Source organism: Triticum urartu, chromosome 3, assembly GCF_003073215.2.
Source record: "Triticum urartu cultivar G1812 chromosome 3, Tu2.1, whole genome shotgun sequence".
NCBI classification, from domain to species: domain Eukaryota; kingdom Viridiplantae; phylum Streptophyta; class Magnoliopsida; order Poales; family Poaceae; genus Triticum; species Triticum urartu.
Genome location: NC_053024.1, coordinates 608,042,023 through 608,054,288, shown reverse-complemented (window position 1 = coordinate 608,054,288; position 12,266 = coordinate 608,042,023). Strand labels below are relative to the sequence as shown.

Sequence of the window (12,266 nt, the reverse complement as noted above, 5' to 3'; positions counted from 1 at the left end):
TGGATGTGGAGGCTATGCTCGCTGCAGCTTGCTTTATGACCTTGGGTGATGGAGAGAAGGCCAAGTCTTGGACTGACAAATGGCTTCCAGACGGACTCTCAATTACGACTATGGCACCGGCCCTCTACTCGTTTGTCAGGGACAAGGGTAGATCGGTCAGGGCTGCAGAACCAATCTTGGATTAGGGATATCACTGGACGGGTCTCGCTCGTTGCTATAGCTCAATATCTAAAAGTCTGGGACTTGGTTTAGGAAACCGTCCTGACCTCGGACTCCCATGATCTTCTTTGAAGGAAATATGCCCTAGAGGCAATAATAAAGTTGTTATTTATATTTACTTATATCATGATAAATGTTTATTATTCATGCTAGAATTGTATTAACTAGAAACTTGCTACATGTGTGAATACATAGACAAAACAAAGTGTCCCTAGTATGCCTCTACTTGACTAGCTCGTTAATCAAAGATGGTTAAGTTTCCTGACCATAGACATGTGTTGTATTTTGATGAACGGGATCACATCATTAGGATAATGATGTGATGGACAAGACCCATCCGTTAGCTTAGCATAATGATCGTTAAGTTTTATTGCTATTGCTTTATTCATGACTTATACATATTCCTTTGACTATGAAATTATGCAACTCCTGAATATCGGAGGAACACCCTGTGTGCTATCAAACGTCACAATGTAACTGGGTGAGTGATTATAAAGATGCTCTACAGGTGTCTCCGAAGGTGTTTATTGGGTTGGCATAGATCGAGATTAGGATTTGTCACTCCGAGTATCGGAGAGGTATCTCTGGGCCCTCTTGGTAATGCACATCAGTATAAGCCTTTCAAGCAATGTGACTAATGATTTAGTTACGGGATGATCCATTACGGAACGAGTAAAGAGACTTGTTAGTAACGATATTGAACTAGGTATGAGGATACCGGCGATCGTATCTCAGGCAAGTAACATACCGATGACAAAGAGAATAACGTATGTTGTTACTGTGGTTTGACCGATAAAGATCTTCGTAGGATATGTAGGAACCAATATGAGCATCCAGGTTCCGTTGCTGGTTATTGATCCGAGATGTGTCTCGGTCATGTCTGCATAGTTCTCAAACCCGTAGGGTCTGCACGCTTAACGTTCGATGACGATTTGTATTATGAGTTATGTGTTTTGGTAACCGAAGATTGTTCGGAGTCCTGGATGAGATCACGGACATGACGAGGAGTCTCGAAATAGTCAAGAGGTAGAGATTAATATATGCGACGATAATATTTGGACACCAAAATGGTTTCGGGACATTTCGGATATTTGTCGAAGTACCGAGGGGTTACCGGAATCCCCCAGGGAAAGTAATGGGTCTGCATGGGCCATAGGGGAGAGGGGAGGCAGCCCACAAGGGGTGGCTGCGCTCCCTCCCACAGGGAGTCCGAATTGGACTAGGGGAGGGGGCGCGCCCCCCTTTCCTTCTCCTCTTCCCTCTCCCTCCCCTCTTTCCCCCTCCATGAGAAGGAAAGGGGGGCGAATCCTAGTAGGACTCCCCTCTCCTTGTGCGCCCCTGGTGGCCGGCCTCCTCCTCCCCTCCTTTATATATGGGGGCAGGGGCACCCCAAAGTACAACAGTTATTCTCTTAGCCATGTGCGGTGCCCCCCCTCCATAGTTTACTACTCCGGTCATAGCGTCGTAGTGCTTAGGCAAAGCCCTACACAGATCACATCACCATCGCCGTCACCATGCCGTCGTGCTGATGAAACTCTCCCTCGACCCTCTGCTGGATCAAGAGTTCGAGTGACGTCATTGAGCTAAACGTGTGCTGAACTCGGAGGTGTCGTATGTTCGGTACTAGATCAGTTGGATCGCGAAGATGTTCGATTACGCGTGATACTAATGCATCTCCTAGATAGATCTTGCGTGATCGTAGGATTTTTTTTGAAATTGCATGCTACGCTCCCCAATAGTGGCATCCGAGCCAGGTCTATGCGTAGATTATATGCACGAGTAGAACACAAAGAGTTGTGGGCGATAATAGTCATACTGCTTACCACCAACATCTTATTTTGATTCGGCGGTATTGTTGGATGAAGTGGCCCAGACCAACCTTACATGAACACGTTCATGAGACCGGTTCCACCGATAGACATGCAACTTGTTTTGCATAAAGGTGGCTGGCGGGTGTCTGTTTCTCCAACTTTGTTGAATTAAATTTGACTACTGTCGGTCCTTGTTCAAGGTTAAAATAGCACACTTGACAAAAAATCGTTGTGGTTTTGATGCGTAGGTAAGAACGGTTCTTGCTAGAAGCCCGTAGCAGCCACGTAAAACTTGCAACAACATAGTAGAGGACGTCTAACTTGTTTTTGCAGGGCATGTTGTTATGTGATATCGTCAAGACATGATGTGATATAAGTTATTGTATGAGATGATCATGTTTTGTAAAAGTTATCAGCAACTGGCAGGAGCCTTATGGTTGTCGCTTTATTGTATGAAATGCAATCGCCATGTAATTGCTTTACTTTATCACTATGCAGTAGCGATAGTTGTAGAAGCAATAGTTTGCGAGACGACAATGACGCTACGATGGAGATCAAGGTGTCAAGCCGGTGACGATGGAGATCATGATGGTGCTTTGGAGATGGAGATCAAAGGCACAAGATGATGATGGCCATATCATGTCACATATTTTGATTGCATCTGATGTTTATCTTTTATGCATCTTATTTTGCTTAGTACGGCGGTAGCTTTATAAGATGATCTCTCACTAAATTTCAAGGTATAAGTGTTTTCCCTGAGTATGCACCATTGCGATAGTTCGTCGTGCCGAGACACCACGTGATGATCGGGTGTGATAAGCTCTACGTTCACATAGAATGGGTGTAAGACAGTTTTGCACGTGCAGAATACTCAGGTTAAACTTGATGAGCTTAGCATGTACAGACATGGCATCAGAACACTGAGACCGAAAGGTTGAACGTGAATCATATAGTAGATATGATCAACATAGAGATGTTCACCATTGAAAACTACTCCATCTCACGTGATGATCGGACATGGTTTAGTTGATATGGATCACGTGAGCATTTAGATGACTAGAGGGATGTCTATCTAAGTGGGAGTTCTTTAGTAATATGATTAATTGAACTTAAATTTATCATGAACTTAGTACCCTGGTAGTTTTTGCATATCTATGTTGTTGTAGATCAATGGCCCGTGCTACCGTTCCCTTGAATTTTAATGCATTCCTAGAGAAAGCTAAGTTGAAAGATGATGGTAGCAACTACATGGACTGGGTCCGTAACTTGAGGATTATCCTCATTGCTGCACAGAAGAATTACGTCCTGGAAGCACCTCTAGGTGCAAGGCCTGCGTGCTGGAACAATTCCGGACGTTATGAACGTCTGGCAAGCTAAATCTAATGACTAATCGATAGTTCAGTGTGCTATGCTTTATGGCTTAGAATCAGGACTTGAAAGACGTTTTGAACGTCATGGAGCATATGAGATGTTCCAAGAGTGGAAATTAATATTTCAAGAAAATGCTCGAGTTGAGAGATATGAAGTCTCCAACAAGTTCTATAACTGCAAGATGGAGGAGAACAGTTCTGTCAGTGAACACATACTCAGAATGTGTGGGTACCATAACCACCCGACTCAGCTGGGAGTTAATCTTCCAGATGATAGTGTCATTGACAGAGTTCTTCAATCACTGCCACCAAGCTATAAAGGCTTCATGATGAACTATAATATGCAAGGGATGGAAAAGACAATTCCCGAGCTCTTCATAATGCTAAAGGTTGCGGAGGTAGAAATCAAGAAGGAGAATCAAGTGTTGATGGTTAACAAGACCAGTAGTTTCAAGAAAAAAAGCAAAGGGAAGAAGGGGAACTTCAAGAAGAATAGCAAGCAAGTTGCTGCTCCCGGGAAGAAGCCCAAGTCTGGACCTAAGCCTGAAACTGAGTGCTTCTACTACAAAGGGAGTGGTCACTGGAAGCAGAACTGCCCCAAGTATTTGGCGGATAAGAAGGATGGCAAAGTGAAAGGTATATTTGATATACATGTTATTGATGTGTACCTTACTAATGCTCGTAGTAGCGCCTGTGTATTTGATACTGGTTCTGTTGCTCATATTTGCAACTCGAAACAGGGGCTACGAATTAAATGAAGATTGGCTAAGGACGAGGTGACAATACGCGTCGGAAATGGTTCCAAGGTCGATGTGATCGCCGTCGGCATGCTACCTCTACATCTACCCTCGGGATTAGTTTTATACCTGAATAATTGTTATTTGGTGCCAGCGTTGAGCATGAACATTATATCTGGATCTTGTTTGATGCGAGACGATTATTCATTTAAATCAGAGAATAATGGTTGTTCTATTTATACGAGTAATTAATATCTTTTATGGTCATGCACCCTTGATGAGTCGTCTACTTTTGTTGAATCTCGATCGTAGTGATACACATATTCATAATATTGATGCCAAAAGATGCAAAGTTAATAATGATAGTGTAACTTATTAGTGGCACTACCGTTTAGGTCATATTTGTGTAAAGCGCATGAAGAAACTCCATGCAGATGGGCTTTTGGAATCACTTGATGATTGCGAACCATCACTCCGTTCTCCGGAATAATGGAGCGAGCCACTGACTTACTGGAAATAATACATACTGATGTATGCAGTCTGATGAGTGTTGAGGCTCGCGGCAGATATCGTTATTTTCTGACCTTCACAGATGATTTGAGCAGATATGGGTATATCTACGTAATGAAACATAAGTCTGAAACATTTGAAAAGTTCAAAGAATTTTAGAGTAAAGTGGAAAATCATCGTAACAAGAAAATAAAGTTTCTACGATTTGATCGCGGAGGCGAATACTTGAGTTACAAGTTTGGTCTTCATTTGAAATAATGTGGAATAGTTTCGCAACTCACGCCACCTGGAACATCACAGCGTAATGGTGTGTCCGAATGTTGTAACCGTACTTTATTAGATATGGTGTGATCTATGATGTCTCTTACCGATTTACCACTATCATTTCTGGGTTATGCTTTAGAGACGGCTACATTCACGTTAAATAGGGCACCATATAAATCCGTTGAGACGACACCATATGAACTGTGGTTTAGAAAGAAATCTAAGCGGCCATTTCTTAAAGTTTGGGGTTGCGATGCTTATGTGAAAAAGCTTCAGCTTGATAAGCTCGAACCCAAATCGGAGAAATGTGCCTTCATAGGACACCCAAAAGAAAATGTTGGGTACACCTTCTATCATAGATCCGAAGGCAAGATATTCATTGTTAAGAATGGATCCTTTCTAGAGAAGGAGTTTCTCTCGAAAGAAGTGAGTGGGAGGAAAGTAGAACTTGATGAGGTAGTTGTACCTTCTCTCAAATTGGAAAGTGTTCATCACATAGTTCAGTTCCAGTGATGCCTTCACCAATTAGTGAGGAAGCTAATGGTGATGATCATAAAACTTCAGATCAAGTTACTACCGAACCTCGTAGGTCAACCAGAGTACGTTCTATGCCAGAGTGGTACGGTAATCCTGTTCTGAAGACATGTTACTAGACCATGACGAACCTACGAACTATGAGGAAGCGATGATGAGCCCAGATTCCGCAAAATGACTTGCGGCCATGAAACCTGAGATGGGATCCATGTATGAGAACAAAGTATGGACTTTGGTTCACTTGCCCGATGAACAGCAAACCATAGAAAATAAATGGATCTTGAAGAAGAAGAATGACACTGATGGTAATGTTACTGTCTACAAAGCTCGACTTATTGCGAAAGGTTTTCGACAAGTTCAAGGAGTTCACTAGGATGAGACCTTCTCACCCTTAGCGATGCTTAAGTCTGTCTGAATCATGTTAGCAATTGCTGCATTTTATGATTATGAAATTTGGCAAATATATGTCAAAAATTCATTCCTTAATGGATTTCTTAAAGAAGAGTTGTATATGATGCTACCAGAAGGTTTTGTCGATCCTAAAGGTGCTAACAAAGTGTGCGTGCTCCAGCGTTCCATTTATGACTAGTGCAAGCCTCTCGGAGTTGGAATATACGCTTTGGTAGTGTGATCAAAGCATACGGTTTTATACAGACTTCTAGAGAAGCCTGTATTTACAAGAAAGTGAGTAGGAGCTCTGTAGCATTTCTAATATTATATGTGGATGACATATTATTGATTGGAAATGATATAGAATTTCTGGATAGCATAAAATGATACTTGAATAAGAATTTTTCAATGAAAGACCTCGATGAAGCTGCTTATATATTGGGCATCAAGATCTATAGAGATAGATCAAGACGCTTAATTGGAGTTTCATAAAGCACATACCTTGATAAAGTTTTGAAGAAGTTCAAAATGGATCAGTCAAATAAAGGGTTCTTGTCTGTGCTACAAGGTGTGAAGTTGAGTCAGACTCAATGTCGGACCACTGCAGAAGATAGAGAGAAAATGAAAGTCATTCCCTATGCCTCAACCATAGGTTCTATCATGTATGCAATGCTGTGTACCAGACCTGATGTGTGCCTTGCTATAAGTTTAGCTGGGAGGTACCAAAGAAATCCAGGAGTGGATCACCGGACAGCGGTCAAGAACATCCTGAAATACTTGAAAAGGACTAAGGATATGTTTCTCGTTTATGGAGGTGACAAAGAGCTTAGCGTAAATGGTTACGTTGATGCTAGCTTTGACACTGATTCGAATGACTCTAAGTCACAAACCGGATACATATTTATATTGAATGGTGGAGCTGTCAGTTGGTGCGGTTCCAAGCACATCATCATGGCGGGATCTACATGTGAAGCAGAGTACATAGCTGCTTCAGAAGCAGCAAATGAAGGAGTACGGTTGAAGGAGTTCATATCCGATCTAGGTGTAATACCTAGTGCATCGGGTCCAATGAAAATCTTTTGTGACAATACTGGAGCAATTGCCTTAGCAAAGGAATCCATATTTCACAAGAGAACCAAACACATCAAGAGACACTTCAACTCCATCTGTGGTCAAGTCGAGGAGGGAGACATAGAGATTTGCAAAATACATACAAATCTGAATGTTACAGACCCGCTGACTAAGCCACTTCCACAAGAAAAACATGATCAACACCAATACTCCATGGTTGTTAGAATCATTACAATGTAATCTAGATTATTGACTCTAGTTCAAGTGGGAGACTGGAGGAAATATACCCTAGAGGCAATAATGAAGTTGTTATTTATATTTCCTTATATCATGATAAATGTTTATTGTTCATGCTAGAATTGTATTAACTAGAAACTTGATACATGTGTGAATACATAGACAAAACAAAGTGTCCCTAGTATGCCTCTACTTGACTAGCTCGTTAATCAAAGATGGTTAAGTTTCCTGACCATAGACATGTGTTGTCATTTGATGAACAAGATCACATCATTAGGAGAATGATGTGATGTACAAGACCCATTCATTAGCTTAGCATAATGATCGTTAAGTTCTATTGCTATTGCTTTCTTCATGACTTATACATACTCCTTTGACTATGAGATTATGCAACTCCCGAATACCGGAGGAACACCTTGTGTACTATCAAACATCACAACGTAATTCGGTGATTATAAAGATGCTCTACAGGTGTCTCCAAAGGTGTTTGTTGGGTTGGCATAGATTGAGATTAGGATTTGTCACTCCGAGTATCGGAGAGGTATCTCTAGGCCCTCTCGGTAATGCACATCACTATAAGCCTTGCAAGCAATGTGACTAATGACTTAGTTACGGGATGATGCATTACACAACGAGTAAAGAGACTTGCTGGTAAGAAGATTGAACTAGGTATGAGGATACCAATGATCGAATCTCAGGCAAGTAACATATCGATGACAAAGGGAATAACATATCACTACACCATGACACCACATTCCCTATAGACATGTGTTGGAAAAACTATTGTGTACCAACGGACTGTTGGTTGGGAAAACTTCTATCAGACGGTCGGTCGGCAATACTCACATGTAGCTTCAAATCATCGGTCGGGAATAGTTTATTATCCTACGTCATATCATCGGTCAGGAATGCTTCACTTCCCTTTGGATTGTTGGTCGGCAATGAAACGCTGACCGATTGCTTGTGGGTAAATGGGCCGGCCAGATAGCTGCGCGCGCACGGACGAAAAACTTAGCGCAAAAACAGCCCACTCCACGAAAAATCCCTCTTTTTTTTCTTGTTCTGCCCCTAACCGGTGCCACAGACTGCCCCCAAATCTCATTCTTCCTCCTAACCTAAATCCGCCGCCGCCGCCGCTCGAGCTCTCTCTCGCCGTCCAGCTACGTGCTCTTCGGCCGGGGAGGCTGTGACCCCCTCTCCCACTCGTTCCCCAGCGTCTCCATCGTCGACCCCACACCATTCTGTTCCTCGGTGAGTGCTCTCTACGGCCAGCCTCCGCGCGTAAGCTTCCAGCGAGGCTGCCGCCGCCCTGCCTGGCCCGTCCTCCCCCTCTCTACCATGGTATCCACCATGGCCGTCGGAGTACAGAAGAGATCTTGGCGGCGGCGAGAGAGGGCTCGGGATAGGGTTAATGAGGGGCTTCATATAGAGAGGAGAAAAGAGGTCCTCAGCTCCTTCCCCTTCGGCCTTCCCCAGCCGGATCTGCTCCCCTTCGGCCTTCCCCAGTCGGATCTGCTCCCCTTCGCCCTTCCCCAGCCGGATCTGCTCCCCTTCATCCACCCTGACTCCCCGAGCTCCTCCCTCAGGTAGTTCCTCTGCTCACCACTCTTCCCCTGTTTGTGCTGCTGCCTGCTTGCCGCTTGCTAGTACTGTGTAACCGTGTGCCTACTTGCTCCTGTGGTGCTTGCTGCTTGTGTGGTTGTGGTGTGCTTGCTGCTGTTATACTGTGTGTGCTTGCTGTGGTGTGCAGTGTGCTGCTAGCCACGGTTCTGCTGCTTGATGTGCTAGTGCTACTGTCGTATTGCTGCTGAATGTTGATATTCTACTGCCTATTGATTGGTGATTAATCCAGTTTCTTCCCTGGAAATGAAGCATTAGATGTTATACATGGTAATGTGTTGTCCCTTGAAAACTGAAACTCTGTTACGAATTGTAATTCTGTTAAACCTCATAGGGCAATGAACTGTACATTCTCTCAGACAAACTGTAGATGAAGAGAATAACAAAAATATTTTGTATACCATCAACAGGTAAGAAGTGGCATCGAGCTAAACTGACATAATAAAAGGAGAATATAGACCAGCATTGATTGTTACTAGTCAATGCACATAGCTAGATATCGATGTTCTTCTTCTGGTTGTTGCTTATTAATTGTTTGGCACTCATCTTGCCCCAACTAACTTTCAGTGATCCGTACTCATGTCGGTATGGCACTGATTTATCTCTAGACATGGTTCTGTCTTACTGTTATAGGCAAATGTTAGTAAACAAAATAGTGTGTTCCTTTCAGAAGAGTACAAAAGAATTCATGTTGCTGTAAAGAAATAAGGTGGACCATCAAATAAAACATTGTTTCAGAATTTGTGGTTTTGGAATGATTATTCGGTTTTTTCTTATGAGACCTGGGTAACAAGATAAAAGTTCCTTACATGATGGAACGCTGATGGAGAGTCAATGGTAAGATGGTCCGCCTAGTGTTTTCCTATCAAAGAAGCAATGCTAACTATGATTTGCTCAGTTTAACAAGGCGACCTGATTTTTTTTAAATAGTCTCATATTTTAATGTGATGATATGATGACTTCTTCTGCATTACACCATGTTGTATTCATAAAAAATATGCTTAGCGTGTCATACATACAATCTAGTTGGACTCATATTCGATATTGAATTTATGTGTTCCATTCCCAATTTACAGGGCTGCCCTGATTTCATTTCTCAATAAAAACAATAAGACAAATAGGTAGGAACATATCCACCTTCTTACGGTTCTGAAAATTATTACAGAATTACGCAAGCACTCCATGAACCAAAAATTTAGCAACAAACTCTAACCATACACTCAAGTGCTTGGACACAAGAATCAGAAAAACACACTAAAAATGACATATGATGTGGTCAGCCGATTGGTGCGCCTTTTAGGTATCATGACTATTATCCTCCATTCCCATATTATTGTTGTCTTGATTTGCCTGCAATTGTTATCTTGGCTATCATTTAGTCAACCACTTATATTAGGTTTGTTGGCCCGTAGTCTTCCATATAGCTATTTCAACTAAATTTGTAGTCTTTCATATATATAGGAATTGTCTTCTACTATTCAGGTCTCACATATATTCCTTGCGGTGTGTTAACTTTGTATGATAAAATAAAATGTCTGTTGAAAATAACTAATAGTATATGATCAGTCTGGACTTTCTTCTCTGCAAAAAACAATTTGTAGTGCAGTCGGCAACTCGGCATCTAACTGTTGGTATATTATTGTGTTGCTTCTTTTCCCCTCAACTTTTACATTTTACCATGCTATTCGCTGCTACCTGTTCTTCATCATATGAGTTCTTACTCCTTCCATTTATGTAGGAATGTCTGAAGAGAGTTATCCCCTATGAGCACATGGACATTGCATAATCAGTCTTATCATGGGAATAATTTGCCTGCCTAAAGAAGGCGAAGCAATCAGCCAAGCAATGATACTGGAGTCCAGTAAAGAGAAATCTTCCAGTGACAATCAAGAGTTGAATCGTAGACATTCCAAAGGAGACAAGTCATCCAACCATCCAGCGGAAGTGTAGACAATTTAAAGAAACCAGCAATTGATCCGGGCAATAATAGCGCATCAGTTTCATCTAGTTCTATACATAAGAAGGTAACACACTTGTATGTTCCACTGGACATCTATTTTTATATGTCTGGCTGAATCACTACGTTTCTAGTCTTCACCGTGTACATATGTCTCTTGCGGGTGTGCTATTTGTTCCAGTGGAAGATAGGTTCCAGTTTTTATAAATGGTCCTCTGCATGTGAATATGTTCTCTGTACACGAACCAAATTGTCGTACTAGTTTTACTGAAAACATATACTAGCTAGTATCAGTTTACTGAAAACCTAACCAGTCTGCATGCAATTTTTTTATATATGAAAAATGGTGATGATGAGTGCATGCTGCTGTTTGACTAGATCACTGCCTGCTGGTCCAGATTATATGGTCATGAAGCTCGGCGTTGACAAGAGCATCACCCTGTAGCTATGCGTCCTTCTCTAACAAACACTCAAAGCACTACCATGCCGGGCTGTGGGTGCGTATGATTTGAATCTGCAGTAAAGACTGGTAATTTTGTTTGTATCTAGTCTTGACCATGTATGTCGTCGGGCACCAATTCGACTATTTTCACAGGTACTGCCTCATCGACCAAGGATCTACAGTGACGGCGGGACCACCGACCCCATGGAGGCAGCACCAAAACCCTAGCCGCTACTGCTCTCCCCTGAGTCCCCTCCTCATCTCCTTCCTCGTGCGGTACGTGTTACTACACATTTTTTTTACATGTTTCTCTCTCAGGCTAATTTTAATCTCACACCATCCTGGGTGGTACTCTGTGTGTTTTAGATGCTCTGCTTCATCTTTTCTCAAGCCTCCACCAGTCAAATTCGACCGGGAAAAAGAAACACCTACATACATATTATCGGGTAGTCACCTGACAAAATGTTACATATATCAGTTTTGTCATTTAAGCCCATTTGATGTCATCTTCATCACTCTGTCTATCACCAGCTATGGTGTGGAATATTAACTGGGGATTTTGACATGCAGATGTTCAAGCTGGAGGATGTGGCGATGGAATATGGATCAATGAGATGAAGAAAGGTGTTGATGTAAGTACCAGAATGATGGAAGGATCTTGTGGTTATCTAGTTGCCCACCAGCAGGATTCAATGTAGATGATGTGCCTCTAGGGCAAATTCTAGAAACGAAAGCGACCCATTTTTGCTCTCAAACAATGAACATATTTTGTTCCCTATTTAATAAGTTAAATTAGTTTATGGGAAATTTTGATGTGAAAATTATTGAATGTGTGTTATTATTGTTTGGTTTTGGTTTACTATTGTTGGACGACATGCACGTTATTGTAATGATTTGCGTAACATAATTGATATTCTATTGATAATGTGAAATCCAGCTATATGGGAGGGCTAGCTGACATTGGTTGGCAAAATAAACCCCATCTGACAGTTGGTCGGGAAAAGCTAATGCGAGGCCCAACAGAATGTTGGTCGGGAAAGAATGCCATGTCCGATAGTCGGTCGAGAAAGGCCCATGACAGCCCCAATGGATTGTTGGTCGGGA

The 12,266-nt window shown here is 42.1% G+C and overlaps 1 long non-coding RNA gene across 2 annotated transcripts; it reads left to right on the top strand.

Annotated features, from left to right (window-relative positions):
- The first annotated feature begins 8,204 nt into the window (after window positions 1-8,204).
- LOC125545317 lies at window positions 8,205-12,021 on the top strand. Of its 2 annotated transcripts, none has more exons than XR_007299989.1 (6): window positions 8,205-8,729; window positions 10,502-10,787; window positions 11,119-11,217; window positions 11,316-11,438; window positions 11,529-11,608; window positions 11,733-12,021. It is a non-coding gene; the product is annotated as an uncharacterized LOC125545317 (long non-coding RNA). The 2 variants fall into 2 exon arrangements; XR_007299988.1 differs by having other exon boundaries at window positions 11,099-11,217.
- Window positions 12,022-12,266: the final 245 nt, after the last annotated feature.